Below are 19,630 nucleotides of genomic sequence, written 5' to 3'. Positions count from 1 at the left end.
TTTGGATAAATAAGATTCATGGGCTCTTTCCTATTTCTAAAAATTCTCGAGAATTTGAACATGAAAAGAATCCGCTTGATGAGAAATCATCATTTAATTATATTGTTAATTTCTTAACGTCAATCGATGAATCTTCTTTATTTTTATTGGAAGAAGAAAGAAGAATTAATTCAGAAAGTAAAGCAAAATCCTTGAGATTTGTATTCGACATAATTACAACCAATCCAAATGATCAAACAACAACTGAAAAAAAATCCATTGGAATAGAAGAAAAAAAATCCATTGGAATAGAAGAAAAAAAATCCATTGGAATAGAAGAAATCAGTAAAAAGGTTCCTCGATGGTCATACAAATTGACCGATGAATTAGAAGGACTGGATCAAGAAAATGGAGAAGAACAGAAGGAAGATTATGAAATTTGTTCAAGAAAAGCGAAACGGGTGGTGATCTATACTGATAAAAATCTGGATACCGATACTGATAATATTGATCAAGCAGAAGCAGAAGCAGAAGCAGAAGCAGAAGCAGAAGAGGTGGCTTTGATACGTTATTCGCAACAACCAGATTTTAATCGGGGTATAATCCAAGGATCCATGCGTGCTCAAAGACGTAAAACAGTTATTTGGGAAATATTTCAAACAAATGTTCATTCCCCGCTTTTTTTGGATCGAATAGACAAAGTCTTTTTTTTTTCTTTTTTTGATAGATATAGATATCGAATAATTAATCTTATTTTTAGGAATTCCGTGGGGGGAAACCCAGAATCCGAAACTTCCGACTTTGAGGAGGAAGAGGAAGAGACAAACACTGGGAAAAAAAAAGACGAGGAGAAAAAAAAAAAAGAGGAAGATGAACGGATAACAATATCAGAAATTTGGGATAGCATTATATTTGCTCAAGCAATAAGAGGTTTGATGCTGATAACCCAATCTTTTTTTAGAAAAAACATTGTATTGCCTTCATTGATAATAGCTAAAAATATTGGACGTATGTTATTATTCCAATTCCCCGAGTGGTATGAGGATTTGAAGGAATGGAATAGAGAAATACATGTTAAATGCACCTATAATGGTGTTCCATTATCAGAAACAGAATTTCCCCAAGATTGGTTAACAGATGGTATTCAGATAAAGATTTTATTTCCTTTTCGTTTAAAACCTTGGCGAAGATCTAAAATACGATCTCATCATGGAGATCCAATGAAAAAAAAAGGAAAAAAAGAAAATTTTTGTTTTTTAACAGTTTGGGGAATGGAAACGGAACTCCCTTTTGGTTCTCCCCGAAAGCAACCTTCTTTTTTTGAACCCATATATAAGGAACTCAAAAAAAAAATTAGAAAAGTAAAAAAGAACTCTCTAAAAGTTTCAAAAGAAAAAAAAAGATGGGTCATCAAAATAGTTCTAGTTCTAAAACGAGTTCTAAAACGAGTTCTAAAACGAATAGTTCTAGTTCTAAAACGAATAGTTCTAGTTCTAAAACGAACAGTTCTAGTTCTAAAACGAATAATGAAGAAACTTGAAAAAGTGAACCAAATTTCTTTATTTGAATTGAGGAAGGGAAAAGTACATGAACCAAATGAAAATGCAAAAGATTCAAAAAAAAATAATCAGATTATTCACGAATCGACCATTCAAATTCGATCTATGAATTGGACAAATTATTTACTCATAGAAAAAAAAATGAAAGATCTTGCTGATAAGACAATCACAATAAGGAATCAAATAGAAGGAATCACAAAAGACAAGAAGAAAATAGTTCTAGCCTATCATGATAAAAGACCGGAATTACAAAAACATATTTGGCAGATACTTCAAAGAAAAAATACCCGATTAATACGCAAATCACATTATTTTATGAAATCTTTCATTGAAAAAATATACATAGATATCTTGCAATGTATGGTTACCATTTCTAAGGTTAATGCACAACTTTTAAAAAAAACAATTATCAATGAATCCATTTACAACGATGAAAGAAATCAAGAAGGAATTGATGAAACAGATCAAGATACAATGAACTTTATTTCGACTATAAAAAAGTCCTTTTCTAATCCTAATATTAGAAATGATTTAAACACTTATCACGACTTATCTTCCTTGTCCCAAGCATATGTATTTTACAAATTGTCACAAACCCAATTATTTAACAACCATCACCTGAGATCTGTACTTCAATATCACGATCACGGGACCTATCCTTTTATTAAAGACAAGATAAAGTATTATTGTATGACACGAGGAATATTTGATTCCAAATCAAGGTTTGATTCCAAATCAAGGCATAAGAAAATTAATAAGTCTGGAATGAATAAATGGAAAAACTGGTTAAAGGGTCATTATCAATATAATTTTTCTCGGAGCAAATGGTCTCGATTAGTACCGAAAAAATGGCGAAATAGAGTCAATCAACGTTGTACTATTCAAAATAAAGAATCAATGAAATTGTATTCATATAAAAAAGAAAAAGACCGATTAATTCATTACATGAATGAAAATTTTTGTGCAGTGGATTTATCGATGAGTCAAAAAGAAAAATTTAAAAAACACTACAGATATGATCTTTTATCACATGAATATATAAATTATGGGGATAGTAAGGACTCATACACACTGAAACCCGAATCGTTTTATGTATTGCTAAATATGACTATTGATGATTACCTAAAAAAAGGATATTTTATTGATACCCATAAAAATCTGGATAGAAAATATTTGGATTATAGAATTCTTCATTTTTGCCTTAGAAACAATAGTGATATTGAGAACAATAGTGATATTGAGAACAATAGTGATATTGAGAACAATAGTGATATTGAGGACTGGACCGATATGTATATCGGTACCGAAATTTATAAAAATACTAATAAAAATACTAAGACTAAGACTCATCAAAAAAAAATTTTTGATTGGATGGGAATGAATCGAAATTATTCTACCATATCAAATCTAGAACCTTGGTTCTTCCCAGAATTTGTGTTACCTTTTGATGCATATAAGATTAAACCGTGGATCATACCAATCAAATTACTTCTTTCTAATATTTATTATGAAAATGATATTAGTCAAAATCAAAATGAAAAAAATATTAGTCAAAATCAAAATGAAAAAAATATTAGTCAAAATCAAAATAAAAAAAATATTAGTCAAAATCAAAATAAAAAAAATATTAGTCAAAATCAAAATAAAAAAAATATTAGTCAAAATCAAAATAAAAAAAATATTAGTCAAAATCAAAATAAAAAAAATATTAGTCAAAATCAAAATAAAAAAAATATTAGTCAAAATCAAAATAAAAAAAATATTAGTCAAAATCAAAACATCAAAGATTCCGTTAAAATAGAATTTCAAAATTCCAACCAAGAAAAAGAGGGTCAATCAAATCTTGTATCAGATCCACAAAAACAAAACCAAAAGGAATATCTTGAAGAGGATTGCACGAGATCAAACATTAAAAAAGGTAAAAAAAAAAAAAAACAATCCAAGAAAAATAAGGAAGGAGAACTAGATTTGTTCCTGAAAAAATATTTTATTTTTCAATTAAGATGGGATGACCCCTTGAATCAAAAAATTATTAATAATGTTAGGATATATTGTCTCCTACTTAGATTGATAAATCCAAGGGAAATTGCTATATCCTCGATTCAAAGAGGAGAGATGCATCTGGATGTAATGCTGATTCAGAAAGATCTAGCTCTTACAGAATTAATAAAAAGGGGAATATTAATTATCGAACCAATTCGTCTATCTTTAAGAAGGGATGGAAAATTCATTATATATCAAACCATAAGTATTTCATTGATCGATAAGAGTAAACACCAAATTAATAGAAAATACATAAAGAAAAGATATGTTGATAAGAATAATTTGAAAAAATCCACTGGACGACATGGCAATATATTTGTGAATGGGGATCAAGATCATTATAATTTCTTTGTTCCTGAAAATATTCTATCTCCTAGACGTCGTAGAGAATTGAGAATTCTAATTTGTTTCAACTCTCATAATCGGGATATTGTGAATAGAAATCCAGTATTTTGCAACGAAAACAACATAAGAAACTCTGAACAATTTTTGAATGAGGACAAACGTCTTAATACGGATTTAAATAAATTAATTAAATGCAAATTGTTTCTTTGGCCCAATTACCGATTAGAAGATTTAGCTTGTATGAATCGCTATTGGTTTGATACCAATAATGGTAGTCGTTTCAGTATGTCAAGGATACGTATGTATCCACGATTCAGAATTATTTAATAGTATATTTCCTATATATCACATGCCGTTTTCAGTAAATAAAAACCGAAAGATGTACGCATATGGTGTGTTACGTTCTGGTACATGATACGTATTTACTTGTGTATCAATTCAATTGAATCTAGAAAGAAATCTACAGAATCTTTTTAGGTGCAAAGAAATCATTCTCTTTCGTAAATGCAGAAATATATTATCCTTTTCTTTTCTATCTAAATCAAATGGAAAATTTGATTTAGATAGAAACGGATAAATCTAAATTTTTGCGTGTACTAGATTAAAAAAAATTGACATAATATAATAATTATTATTTTATTTTTCCTGATCGGTAAAATCCATGGCATGGAAAAGAAAGAAAAGAAAAAGATAAAAAAAGTTTTATGGTCAAAAATTCATTCATTTCACTTCTTCCACAAGAAGAAAAAGAAGAAAACAGGGGTTCTGTTGAATTTCAAGTATTAAGTTTCACCAATAAGATACGAAGACTTACTTCACATTTGGAATTGCACAAAAGAGATTTTTTATCACAAAGAGGTCTACAAAAAATTCTGAGAAAACGTCAACGTCTGCTGGCTTATTTGTCAAAGAAAAATAGAGCGCGTTATAAGAAATTAATTGACCAGTTGGATATTCGGGAGCCAAAAAATCGTTAATTAAATCGTTTGAATTAGTATAGTAGTTATTAGATTTTTTATTTTGATGAACCTCCTACTTTTTTGAGGAATTCATGAAATAATGAATTAAGGAAGAAAAGATATGACTGTACCGGCTACAAAAAAAGATTTCATGATAGTTAATATGGGTCCTCACCACCCATCAATGCATGGTGTTCTTCGACTGATCGTTACTCTCGATGGTGAAGATGTTATTGACTGTGAACCCATATTGGGCTATTTACACAGAGGGATGGAAAAAATAGCGGAAAACCGAACAATTATACAATATCTGCCTTATGTAACACGTTGGGATTATTTAGCTACTATGTTCACAGAGGCAATAACGGTAAATGCACCAGAACAACTGGAAAATGTTCAAGTACCTAAAAGGGCTAGCTATATCAGAGTAATTATGCTGGAGCTGAGCCGTATAGCTTCTCATTTGTTATGGCTTGGGCCTTTTATGGCGGATATCGGCGCGCAGACTCCCTTTTTCTATATTTTCAGAGAGAGAGAATTGATATATGATTTATTCGAAGCCGCCACAGGTATGCGAATGATGCATAATTATTTCCGCATCGGAGGAGTAGCTGCCGATCTACCTTATGGCTGGATAGATAAATGTTTGGATTTTTGCGATTATTTTTTAACAGGAATTGTTGAATATCAAAAACTCATTACGCGAAATCCCATTTTTTTGGAGCGAGTCGAAGGAGTGGGCATTATTGGTGGAGAGGAAGCAATAAATTGGGGTTTATCAGGACCGATGTTACGAGCTTCTGGAACACAATGGGATCTTCGTAAAATTGATAATTATGAGTGTTACAATGAATTCGATTGGGAAGTCCAATGGCAAAAAGAAGGAGATTCGTTAGCTCGTTATTTAGTACGAATCGGTGAAATGAGGGAATCTATAAAAATAATTCAACAGGCTCTAGAAGGAATTCCTGGAGGACCCTATGAGAATTTAGAAGTCCGACGCTTTGATAGAGCAAAAAATTCCGAATGGAATGATTTTGAATATAGATTTATTAGTAAAAAACCTTCACCCAATTTTGAATTGTCGAAACAAGAACTTTACGTGAGAGTAGAAGCCCCAAAAGGGGAATTAGGAATTTATTTGATAGGAGATAATAGTGTTTTCCCTTGGAGATGGAAAATTCGTCCACCCGGCTTCATAAATTTGCAAATTCTTCCTCAGCTAGTTAAAAGAATGAAATTGGCTGATATCATGACGATACTAGGTAGTATAGATATCATTATGGGAGAGGTTGATCGTTGAAATGATAATTGATACGACAGAAGTACAAACTATCAATTCTTTTTCTATATCGGAATCCTTAAAAGAAGTATATGGACTCATATGGATCTTTGTACCCATTTTGACCCTTATATTGGGAATTACAATAGGGGTACTAGTAATTGTGTGGTTAGAAAGAGAAATATCTGCAGCGATACAACAACGTATTGGGCCTGAATATGCCGGCCCCTTGGGAATTCTTCAAGCTCTAGCAGATGGAACTAAACTACTTTTTAAAGAAGACCTTCTCCCATCTAGAGGAGATGTTCGTTTGTTTAGTATTGGACCGTCTATAGTGGTCATATCAATTCTACTAAGTTATTTAGTAATTCCTTTTGGGTATCGCCTCATTTTAGCCGATCTCAGTATAGGTGTTTTTTTATGGGTCGCCATTTCAAGTATTGCTCCTATTGGGCTTCTTATGTCAGGATACGGATCGAATAATAAATATTCCTTTTCAGGTGGTCTACGAGCTGCTGCTCAATCTATTAGTTATGAAATACCATTAACTCTATGTGTGTTATCAATATCTCTACGTGTGATTCGTTGAACATGAACTTTATACTTCTTTCCTAGAAGTAAAGGAAAGAAGTTGAATGTAATGTATTGAATAGGTATTTTATTTTTTATTCATCATTCGGGTCAATGAGTTAAACCAGATAGTTATATGAGTGAAACAAAACAACTTAGAAGTTTGCAGTAAGAAGATAAAATCTCATTTCATATGTACAAGAATAAAGTTGAAGTAAACATAAGCAGTGTAAACTGTTTACCCCAAGATTAAGATTCTTTCATTAGTCATCATATCTTGGAGCGGGTGTAAAAGATCAACTGTATGGAGTTTTCATTACTGTCTTGTATTTATTACCATGCCGTAGATCAATCAAAAATCAGTGGACGGTTAGGAACACCAAAGTGCACAAAGGATTAGTAATAGAGATAATGTAAGGTATCAAAAAAAGAGATATTTCTACAATTTATAAAACGAATAAAAATAGGGACTTTAAGTTGGTTTATATTTATAAATTTATAAAATATAAATTTATAAAAAAAATAAAAAAATGAATAAAGATATTGATGCATAAAATAAATAAAAGAATAGATAAGAAGAGATTCGTCCACCTCCCATGGATTTGATTCCTTCCCCTATAAAAAAACTTGCAATGCCAACCCCATTTGTAATTCCATCAATTATATATCTATCAAAAAACTGAGTTAGTTCGGTTAATCCCCTTATACCCATGGTAAAAACCTTAGTATAAAAAATATCTATGTAACCACGATTATATGACCAATTGTATATCCCATTTTTTATTTGGTCCAAGAGAATCCTTTTAGGACCACCTTTTACAAATGCATTGATAAAGTTCAAATTCCGGAAAAACGAATAAGCAGACCCATATAAGATATATGCTATGAATAGTCCGGAAATAGCTATACTTACTGAAAAAATTGCATTTGTAAAAAATTCATACCAATCCACAGAATAACTCGAATTTGGATGGAAAAGGTTTGTGAGTGGAGTTAACCATTTGGATAATATATCCAAATCTATTACTCCTTGATCAAAATGAATTCCTATTGATCCAACAAACAAAGTAAATAATACCAATATAAGCAGAGGAAATAGCATAGTATTGTCCACTTCGCGAGGGTACATAGAAGTGTACTTTTTTTCGAAAGAAGTATTAAAGTATCGTATGCATTTTTTTAGATTATTATCAATTTTATACATATCCTTTGAAAAAAAGAAGACCCTATTATTCATTGTTGATAAAGGTAAATTTCTATTGACTGCTTTGGCTACCTCCTTTCCCCATAGAGATATTGAATAGGACGAACTATTTTTTGTGCTACTGTAATCTTGAAAATGAACGCGCAAATGTCCATCAAAGGTAAGTAAATACACCCGAAACATATAAAATGCAGTCAATCCTGCTGTGAAACAAGCTATTATTGCGAAAATTGGTGAATACAACCAACTATCATTAAGAATTTCATCTTTGGACCAAAAACAAGCAAGAGGTGGAATACCGCAAATAGAAAGTGTACCCAATAAAAAAGTAGTTCTTGTAATTGGAACATATCTTCTTAAACCACCCATAAGAGCCATATTCTGACTTTTTTCTGGCGAATATCCAACAATAGGTTCCATTGAATGAATAATGGATCCGGATCCCAAAAACAATAAAGCTTTAGAATAGGCATGGGTAATCAAATGGAATAAAGCAGCTCGATAAGAACCTATACCTAGAGCTAACATAATATAACCCAATTGAGACATTGTAGAATAGGCTAAACTTCTTTTTATATCTCTTTGAGCAAGAGCCAAAGTAGCTCCTAGTAGTACTGTTATTACACCTATTAAAGATATGAAATTCATTATGTAAGGTATAGCTATGAAAATAGGAAGAAGTCGAGCTACAAGAAAAATTCCTGCTGCTACCATAGTAGCAGCGTGTATAAGAGCCGAGATGGGAGTGGGTCCTTCCATGGCATCGGGTAACCATACGTGAAGGGGGAATTGTGCGGATTTAGCAACTGCACCAATGAATAATAAAGAGGCACACAAAGTAGCAAATAAAGAACTGACACCATTATTATGGATCAAGTTATTAGTTATTTCGAACAAATCCCGAAATTCGAAACTACCTGTTATCCAATAAAAACCTAAAATTCCTAATAATAAACCAAAATCCCCTACACGGTTAGTTACAAAAGCTTTTTGACAAGCACTTGCTGCAGTCGGTCGTGTGAACCAAAATCCTATTAATAAATAGGAACACATCCCCACCAGTTCCCAAAAAATATAAATTTGTATCAAATTGGAACTGGTAACTAATCCCAACATGGAAGCATTGAAAAAACTCATATAAGCAAAAAATCTCAGATATCCTTGATCATGAGACATATAATTGTCACTATAAATAAGAACCAAGATTCCAACAGTAGTAATTAGTATTGACATAATAGAACTAAGTGGGTCGATCAAATATCCGAACTCTAAGGAAAAATCATTATTGATGGTCCAAGACCATAGATATTGATAGATAGAACTTCCATGTATTTGTTGAATAGATAAATTGGCTGAAAACCCCATAACTATACTTAACAGTAAAACACTAGGAAAAGCCCATATACGACGAATATTTTTTGTTGCTGTCGGAATCAGTAGAAGTCCAAATCCTATTGACACAGTAACTGGAAGTGGAAGAAAAGGTATTATCCATGCATATTGATATGTATGTTCCATAAGAAAACAAAATGAAATCTTTAATAATTCTACTATTCTAGTCTAGTCTTAGTAGAATATTCTATTCTGGTAATTTATAGCCATATTATATAGTATAATAAGAAAAAAGAGTTATACCAAAAGGAGTACTTGATTCTAATTATGTTTTAATAAAATTATATGTTTTAATAGGTTTAAAATATATTTTCAAACAGGTTTTAAATATATTTTTTAATAGGTTTTAAATATATTTTTTAATAGGTTTTAAACATATTCGAAAATGCTTTTTTTAAAACTATTCTACCAGGGAATAAGTATAGATAATGACTAAAAGGAACAATCTATTTTGAACAAAACAATACATGTCTTTCACATACAACGATAAAAACTGGTAACCCTTTTTGAATGGCAGTTCCCAAAAAGCGTACTTCTATGTCAAAAAAACGTATTCGTAAAAATATTTGGAAAAAAAAAGGATTTTTAGCTGCAGTAAAGGCTTTTTCCTTAGCGAAATCGGTTTCCACCGGACGTTCAAAAAGTTTTTTTGTGCAACAAACAAATAATAAAGTCTTGGAATAATCGGAATTGACATACCCGAAGAACTTCGAATTTTTTAAGATGAACGATTCACATTAATTAATGTATTGAACTCCTCAATATCAATATGAGTTAGAACTAGCTGTTGTAGTATGTAGATGTGGTATGTAGAATAAAGGTATGTATATCGAATTCTGAATATTTTTTCTATCTACTTTTTTCACAATAGAAAAATATTTTTCTATTGTGAAAAGTAGAGTATGATTACGATAGAAATGAAAATTCTTTTGTTTCTTATATGCCTAACAAAAACCTAATTAGTTTGGTAAATCTTACCATTATGCATTATATATATATAATGAAGAGACCATTATATATAATATGAAGAGTATTAATACTCTAATGATACTAAGGAATGATACTAAGGTGTCGAAATCGTTAGAAAATTTCAAATTCTTTTGATTTAGTGATGAAATTGTTATACATATGAAATCCTGGTTATTTAATCTTCTTCATTGAAAAAAAAAATATTTTTTTTTTCATTTTGTTTGAATCTATGAAATCAAATCGGATAAATAAAAAACGAATCAAAAAATAGAAAATGAACAATTCTTAGTTCTATACCTCGACAGACAACAAAACTATTGAGTTCTAACTGTTTTGGAAGAACTTAGTTTCTAGTACGCGAAAGTTTATTATTAAAACTAAACTTACTAAAACTAAACTTACTTTATTATTAAAACTAAACTTACAATGATCCCAACTAAAGATTCTTTTTTTGAATAGAGATTCAAATAGGAATTTAAATGAATTTTGATTTATCGATTCTAATGTTTACTAAACTATATTGAATCCTTGATTCTCGACGATTCAACATGAATTGACTATTATTATTTCAAGTAAGCCGCCATGGTGAAATTGGTAGACACGCTGCTCTTAGGAAGCAGTGCTAGAGCATCTCGGTTCGAGTCCGAGTGGCGGCATCCTTGAAATCCTAGAAAATAAATCCTCTAAAAGAGACACAATGGATCCTATAATGTATTCAATTCTCGATTTAAATTCTCTAATGGGACCCCTTTTTATGATATTTACAACTTTAGAACATATATTAACTCATATCTCTTTTTCGATAATTTCAATTGTGATTACGATTCATTTAATGATCTTATTAGTCCGCGAAATCGTAGGATTGCGTGATTCATTGGAAAAAGGGATGATAGCCACTTTTTTCTCTATAACAGGATTATTAGTTTCTCGTTGGATTTCTTCAGGACATTTTCCGTTAAGTAATTTATACGAGTCATTAATCTTCCTTTCGTGCAGTTTCTCCATTATTCATATGATTTCCAAGATGGGGAACCATAAAAATGATTTAAGCACAATAACCGCACCAAGTACCATTTTTACACAAGGCTTTGCCACGTCGGGTTTTTTAACTGAAATGCATCAATCCGCAATATTAGTACCTGCTCTACAATCTCAGTGGTTAATGATGCACGTAAGTATGATGTTATTAAGCTATGCAGCTCTTTTATGCGGATCACTATTATCAGTCGCTCTTCTAGTCATTACATTTCGAAAAAACATCGATATTTTTTGTAAAGGTAATAATTTCTTAATTAAACCATTTTTCTTTGGTGAGATTCAATATTTGAATGAAAAAAGAAGTGTTTTTAAAAACACTTCTTTTCTTTCATTTCGAAATTATTATAAATATCAATTGACTCAACGTTTGGATTATTGGAGTTATCGTGTCATTAGTTTAGGATTTACCTTTTTAACCATAGGCATTCTTTGTGGAGCAGTATGGGCTAATGAGGCATGGGGATCTTATTGGAATTGGGACCCCAAAGAAACTTGGGCTTTTATTACTTGGACCATATTCGCGATTTATTTACATACTAGAACTAGAATACATATTAGAAGTAGAACAAATCAAAGTTTGCAAAGTATGAATTCGGCACTTGTGGCTTCTATAGGATTTCTTATAATTTGGGTATGTTATTTTGGAATCAATCTATTAGGAATAGGTCTACATAGTTATGGTTCATTCACATTAACATCTACTTGAATAAACTACACAGATAAATAATTGAATAAACTACATAAAGAATACATAAGAACATCATCCCATATATATATAAAAAGCTTCTTGTTTGTGCGAGTTTTTGAGAACCGTTTGAATCATTCCTTATTCAAAACGGTTCTCAAAAACTCAAAATGCATCTCATTACAATTCTAATTCACTTTATTCTTTTGCATTGTACAGCGAACGATTTTAAAAATCTTAAAATCAAAGACAAAAATTATATTTCCGTATTATTAATGAAAGACTATCGATGAAAGTAATTAGATAGGATAGCTTGCACCCTGTCAACTGATAGCGAGAGAACGAAATCCGGATAAATACCAATACCTATTACGGGTAGAAAGATACAGATTGAAACAAATAGTTCTCGTGGTCCAGAATCCGCAAAATTAGAGTTTGGAACATTGAATAGCTTGTATCCATAGAACATCTGACGTAACATAGATAATAAATAAATAGGAGTTAATATCATTCCAATTGCCATTACAAAAGTAATTAGCATTTTTGGCATTAAAAGGTATTTTGGACTAGTAATTATTCCAAAAAATACTAATAATTCCGCAACAAAACCACTCATTCCTGGCAATGCAAGAGAAGCCATCGAAAAACTACTGAACATGGTAAATAGTTTTGGCATTGGGATCGATACCCCCCCCATTTCGTCGAGATAAACAAGACGTATTCTATCACAACTCGTTCCTGCCAAGAAAAAAAGCGCAGCACCAATAAATCCATGAGAGAGTATTTGTAAAATGGCACCGTTGAGTCCCATTCCGGTTATAGAACCAATTCCTATAATTGTGAAACCCATGTGAGATACAGAGGAATAGGCTATTCTTTTTTTTAAATTCCGTTGACCGAGAGAGGTTGAAGCTGCATAGATTATTTGAATCGTTCCCACTATTACCAACCAGGGAGAAAATATAGAATGAGCGTGGGGTAATAATTCCATATTGATCCGAATAAGTCCATATGCGCCCATTTTTAATAAGATTCCAGCTAGAAGCATACATGTACTGTAATGTGCTTCTCCATGGGTATCTGGTAACCACGTATGTAGGGGTATAATCGGCGATTTGACAGCATAAGCAATAAGGAATCCAAAATATAATATTATTTCCAATGCCACAGGATATGATTGATTAGTTAATTTTGAAAAATCTAATGTGGGTTCATTAGGGCCATATAAACCCATACCTAGAACTCCTATTAAGAGAAAAATGGAGCCCCCCGCAGTGTACAAAATAAACTTTGTGGCCGAGTAGAGACGTTTCTTTCCCCCCCACATGGATAAAAGTAAATAAACAGGAATTAATTCTAACTCCCACAGCATGAAAAAAAGTAAAAGGTCTCTAGAAGAAAATAATCCTATTTGACCGCTGTACATTGCTAACATGAGAAAATAGAACAATCGCGAATTTCGAGTAACTGGCCAAGCCGCTAAGGTAGCTAAAGTGGTGATAAATCCTGTCAGTAAAATAGGTCCTATGGAAAGCCCATCGATTCCCAGTCTCCAGTGAAAATCAAAAACATCTATCCATTTTAAATCTTCCTCCAATTGGGTTAATGGATCGTCCAATTGGAAATGATAACAGAAAACATAGGTTGTTAGAAGGAGTTCCAACGAGCATATACATATAGCATACCACCTAAACATCTTATTTCCTTTATGAGGAAGAAAGAAAATGGAAGAACCGACGGATATCGGCAAAACAACAAGTATTGTTAACCAAGGAAAATAACTCGTGATAAAGACAAGATACGTTTGACCAGAAAAACCCGTGCTCGGAATAGAATAATATATTTTCTCGAGTACGGGCTTTTGTCGGTAAAGAGGAATCAATTGATTCAAGTGGATTTTTTTGTAACGTATCAATAACCTAGACCCATGCTGCGAGTTGTTTCATATGATAAATAAACACGGACACTCAAAAAATCCGTGGGGCAGGCGGATTCACATCTCTTACAACCCACACAGTCCTCGGTTCTTGGTGCGGAAGCAATTTGCTTAGCTTTACATCCGTCCCAAGGTATCATTTCCAATACGTCTGTGGGGCAGGCTCGTACACATTGAGTACACCCTATACATGTATCATAAATTTTTACTGAATGTGACATTGGATCTATAAATTCCAGATTTTAACATCAAAAATTTTCAATCTGGTAGAAAATTAGTATTTATATTATAGACACCAGACGAAGCAGTGGTTTATTAAAATTTTAAGAATCAATATATTTCTAAATCTGTTCATGAGAAAAAGCCAAGAGACTTTGATTTCCGTTTCAAAAATCATGATCATACGAGTCACATGTGTAAATAAAAATTGGCCGACAAAACAAATTGATCAATCATTCAAATCAATATTTCAATATTCATATTTTCAATATGAAATATGAATATATAAAAATAAAACTAAATTAGTAATTTAATTTATTTTCGTAATATGATTAACATATTATTATTTAATAATATTATTTTTATTATTTTATTATAATATTTATAATATTATGCAGTATATTATTATATAATACATTTATATTATTATATAATACATTAAAAATACATTAAAAACATTAAAATTTAAATACATTAAAATTAAATAAAATAAACAAATAAAAAACGAAATAAAAAAATTATAATACCAATTAAATTAAGAATATAATTATTTTTCATTAATGGAATATGAAAGTGAAAGAATAGAAATAGAAAAATATTCCAATTTCATTTATATTTTCTTATGCTTTATCATGTTGTGTGGTGTCTTGATTTATATGATCATTATAACTGATTATTCAATATATGATCATGATAATTATCACTAATTATTCAACAAATTCGATTGATTGATACGAGTTGATTTTCTGTTTCGATGAATCGACGAAACAATAGCTAGACCAATAGCTGCTTCAGCAGCTGCAACAGCTATAATAAAGATTGAGAAAATGTTTCCTTTTAATTGGCGACTATCAAATATATCAGAAAATGTTACAAGATTAATATTAACCGAATTTAGTATAAGCTCAAGACACATAAGTGCTCTAACCATGTTTCGACTTGTGATCAATCCATAGAGACCGATAGAAAATAAATAAACACTCAAAAAAAGTACATGCTCGAACATCATTGACTAACTCCTTATCAATCTCGATTCATTTCAATATGAACAATTGAAGCGATTCGATTTTTTATTTATTTAGAACTTCTAAAATTCTAAAAACTTTTTAATTCTTTTAAAATTCTAAGTATTTATTATTGGCGAGCCATAGTAATTGCACCTATCAAGGAAACTAAAAGAATTATAGAAATTAGTTCAAAGGGAAGATAAAAATCTGTCGATAAATGAATCCCAATTTGTTGAACGTTACTTATTAGGTCCTGTTCTATAATCTGGTTTGATCTTGTAGTCCAAATAATTCCGTACCATGACGTATCTGGTATAGTAGTAATTAGTGAAAAAAGAATACTTGTACAAACCAGTGAAGTGACTCCATCTCCAATGGTCCAAAAATACGAATCATTGGAATATTCTGAACCATTCATGAACATTACCGCAAATATGATTAAGACATTTACGGCTCCCACATAAATAAGTAGCTGTGCGGCAGCTACAAAAAAAGAGTTCGATGGAATGTAGAATAAGGATATACAAACAAGAACCAATCCCAATGAAAAAGCAGAATAAATAGGATTGGTAAGTAATACTACCCCCAGACCCCCTAATATAAGAACTGACCCCAGAAATGCTACAAGAATATCATGTATTGGTCCAGGTAAATCCATTATGTATAATATGTAAAAAAAAAAATATATAAGTCAAATCATGACCTTACTAAATGGTCCAGGAAAGGAAAAGGGTTACCCCATTTTTATTGTATATGATATGTTCCTAATTGAATTAAATCTTAATATGGATTAATTTAATATTAATTTTATATATAGATATAATTATTTTATTGGGCCAATCCTACTTACTTTTTATCCAAAAGAAAAAGAATAAAAAAAGTAGTTGAAATTGTATATTTCGAAATTCCCGTGATAAAAATATTATAAGTTTAAATCAAAGAGTGATTCTCACCAATCTATAGTTACTAATTAAATCTATAGTTACTAATTATTATTTGTAGTTACTGACCAACCAAAATAAAAAAGTTTTGATCTTTTATATCAAAACAAAATCTTAGTAATCGGTAATCGTTCTTGAATCAAAGGGTTTATCTTTATCTATTTTGATTTGAGTCGAATTCATAACTGTTTGAATTGTGTAATCTTCAATTACTGACATTGGTAACCGACTCAAAGCAATTTGATTATAATTCAATTCGTGACGATCATAAGTAGAAAGCTCATATTCTTCAGTCATTGATAAACAGTTTGTTGGACAATACTCGACACAGTTACCACAAAATATACAGACCCCGAAATCAATACTATAATTAAGCAATTGTTTCTTTTTCATATCTCTTTCCAATCTCCAATCAACAACAGGTAGATCTATTGGGCATACACGAACACATACTTCGCAAGCAATACATTTATCAAATTCAAAGTGAATTCGACCACGAAAACGTTCTGACGTAATTGATTTCTCATAAGGATATTGAATAGTTACAGGTAAACGGTTTGTGTGGGATAAGGTAATTATGAAACTTTGACCAATATACCTTGCAGCTCGTATTGTTTGTTGACCATAATTCATGAACCCAGTTACCATGGGAAACATATTGTAGATATCCATAAATAAATTGATGTTTCTTTCTCTTGTTTGAAAGAGGTTATGAATCTAGAATATCGTTATCGTATTCTGTTATTTTATAGTGAAACAAGTTGGGAAGAAGTTGTCAATAATAGATTACCCAAAGAAATAGGTAAAAGAAATTTCCATCCAAGATTTAATAGCTGGTCCATTCTCATCCTAGGTAAAGTCCATCTTGTTGTGATAGAAATGAACAGAAACAAATAAGCTTTAACTAATGTAATAAAGATACCAATTGTCATTCCAAAGACTCCAGCTATTTTTTTTATTCCGAAAAGCTCAGGAATGGATATGTACGGAATAGATAAATTCCACCCACCTAAGTAAAGAACCGTTACGAATAACGAAGAAGCTAATAGATTTAGGTAAGAAGCAAGATAAAATAAACCAAATCTGATACCAGAATATTCGGTTTGATAACCTGCTACTAATTCCTCCTCTGCTTCTGGTAAATCAAAGGGCAATCTCTCACATTCAGCTAGAGAAGAAATTATGAAAACTATAAATCCTATGGGCTGACGCCATAGATTCCACCCCCAAAAGCCATATTTGGACTGTGCTTCAACTATATCAACTGTACTTGAACTGTTAGATAATTATAGTCGATAATAACATTACTGTTTCCATCGCTATTCCAAAACCGTACATGAGACCTCAGCTTCATACGGCTCCTCTATGGCCACAAATAAATGTAAGGACTAGTTCGATATTATCACCCCTTTTCTTTTGGGATAACTAGAATAAAGATATATCAGAGAGTCCGAAATTAAACCAATGGAATTCCGTTTGCTAGAATAAGAAAAAGTGCTTCGGAATTAATCTCATCCCTTATGATAATAAAAATGTATTTTTCTTTGTTCGGTAATAACTCAGCCCTTCAATAAAATACTCGTTATATCAATAAATCTAAAGAATTTAAAGAATTAGGAATTAGTCCATTAATTGTGATAGGAATTCCACCCATATGGATGGGAAAAAAGAATAAATAAATATCTTTTTTTTATTAATTCGATTATTACATTCCATTTCTTTTGTTCCTGTTCTTCTATCTCAGAAGAGGGTACTTTGAAAAAAAAAGAATAAGGGATTAATTCGTTCTGGATAGTCATTTCTTTAATCAGTGAATAGGAGCATACTCTAGATCGGAATCGTAGGGAAGTACTGCTTGATCATTTCTACCAACTTAAAGTCCCTATTTTTATTCGTTTTATAAATTGTAGAAATATCTCTTTTTTTGATACCTTACATTATCTCTATTACTAATCCTTTGTGCACTTTGGTGTTCCTAACCGTCCACTGATTTTTGATTGATCTACGGCATGGTAATAAATACAAGACAGTAATGAAAACTCCATACAGTTGATCTTTTACACCCGCTCCAAGATATGATGACTAATGAAAGAATCTTAATCTTGGGGTAAACAGTTTACACTGCTTATGTTTACTTCAACTTTATTCTTGTACATATGAAATGAGATTTTATCTTCTTACTGCAAACTTCTAAGTTGTTTTGTTTCACTCATATAACTATCTGGTTTAACTCATTGACCCGAATGATGAATAAAAAATAAAATACCTATTCAATACATTACATTCAACTTCTTTCCTTTACTTCTAGGAAAGAAGTATAAAGTTCATGTTCAACGAATCACACGTAGAGATATTGATAACACACATAGAGTTAATGGTATTTCATAACTAATAGATTGAGCAGCAGCTCGTAGACCACCTGAAAAGGAATATTTATTATTCGATCCGTATCCTGACATAAGAAGCCCAATAGGAGCAATACTTGAAATGGCGACCCATAAAAAAACACCTATACTGAGATCGGCTAAAATGAGGCGATACCCAAAAGGAATTACTAAATAACTTAGTAGAATTGATATGACCACTATAGACGGTCCAATACTAAACAAACGAACATCTCCTCTAGATGGGAGAAGGTCTTCTTTAAAAAGTAGTTTAGTTCCATCTGCTAGAGCTTGAAGAATTCCCAAGGGGCCGGCATATTCAGGCCCAATACGTTGTTGTATCGCTGCAGATATTTCTCTTTCTAACCACACAATTACTAGTACCCCTATTGTAATTCCCAATATAAGGGTCAAAATGGGTACAAAGATCCATATGAGTCCATATACTTCTTTTAAGGATTCCGATATAGAAAAAGAATTGATAGTTTGTACTTCTGTCGTATCAATTATCATTTCAACGATCAACCTCTCCCATAATGATATCTATACTACCTAGTATCGTCATGATATCAGCCAATTTCATTCTTTTAACTAGCTGAGGAAGAATTTGCAAATTTATGAAGCCGGGTGGACGAATTTTCCATCTCCAAGGGAAAACACTATTATCTCCTATCAAATAAATTCCTAATTCCCCTTTTGGGGCTTCTACTCTCACGTAAAGTTCTTGTTTCGACAATTCAAAATTGGGTGAAGGTTTTTTACTAATAAATCTATATTCAAAATCATTCCATTCGGAATTTTTTGCTCTATCAAAGCGTCGGACTTCTAAATTCTCATAGGGTCCTCCAGGAATTCCTTCTAGAGCCTGTTGAATTATTTTTATAGATTCCCTCATTTCACCGATTCGTACTAAATAACGAGCTAACGAATCTCCTTCTTTTTGCCATTGGACTTCCCAATCGAATTCATTGTAACACTCATAATTATCAATTTTACGAAGATCCCATTGTGTTCCAGAAGCTCGTAACATCGGTCCTGATAAACCCCAATTTATTGCTTCCTCTCCACCAATAATGCCCACTCCTTCGACTCGCTCCAAAAAAATGGGATTTCGCGTA

The 19,630-nt window shown here is 31.5% G+C and overlaps 1 long non-coding RNA gene across 1 annotated transcript; it reads left to right on the top strand.

Moving 5' to 3' along the window:
* The first annotated feature begins 6,256 nt into the window (after positions 1 to 6,256).
* Positions 6,257 to 13,482, top strand: LOC135666445 (uncharacterized). Its single transcript, XR_010509796.1, has 2 exons — positions 6,257 to 9,653; positions 9,700 to 13,482. It is a non-coding gene; the product is annotated as an uncharacterized LOC135666445 (long non-coding RNA).
* Positions 13,483 to 19,630: the final 6,148 nt, after the last annotated feature.

Source organism: Musa acuminata, unplaced genomic scaffold, assembly GCF_036884655.1.
Source record: "Musa acuminata AAA Group cultivar baxijiao unplaced genomic scaffold, Cavendish_Baxijiao_AAA HiC_scaffold_1103, whole genome shotgun sequence".
Classification (NCBI taxonomy): Eukaryota; Viridiplantae; Streptophyta; class Magnoliopsida; order Zingiberales; family Musaceae; genus Musa; species Musa acuminata.
The sequence above is the reverse complement of the archived record's forward strand: the minus strand, read 5'-3'. Positions and strand labels throughout refer to the sequence as shown.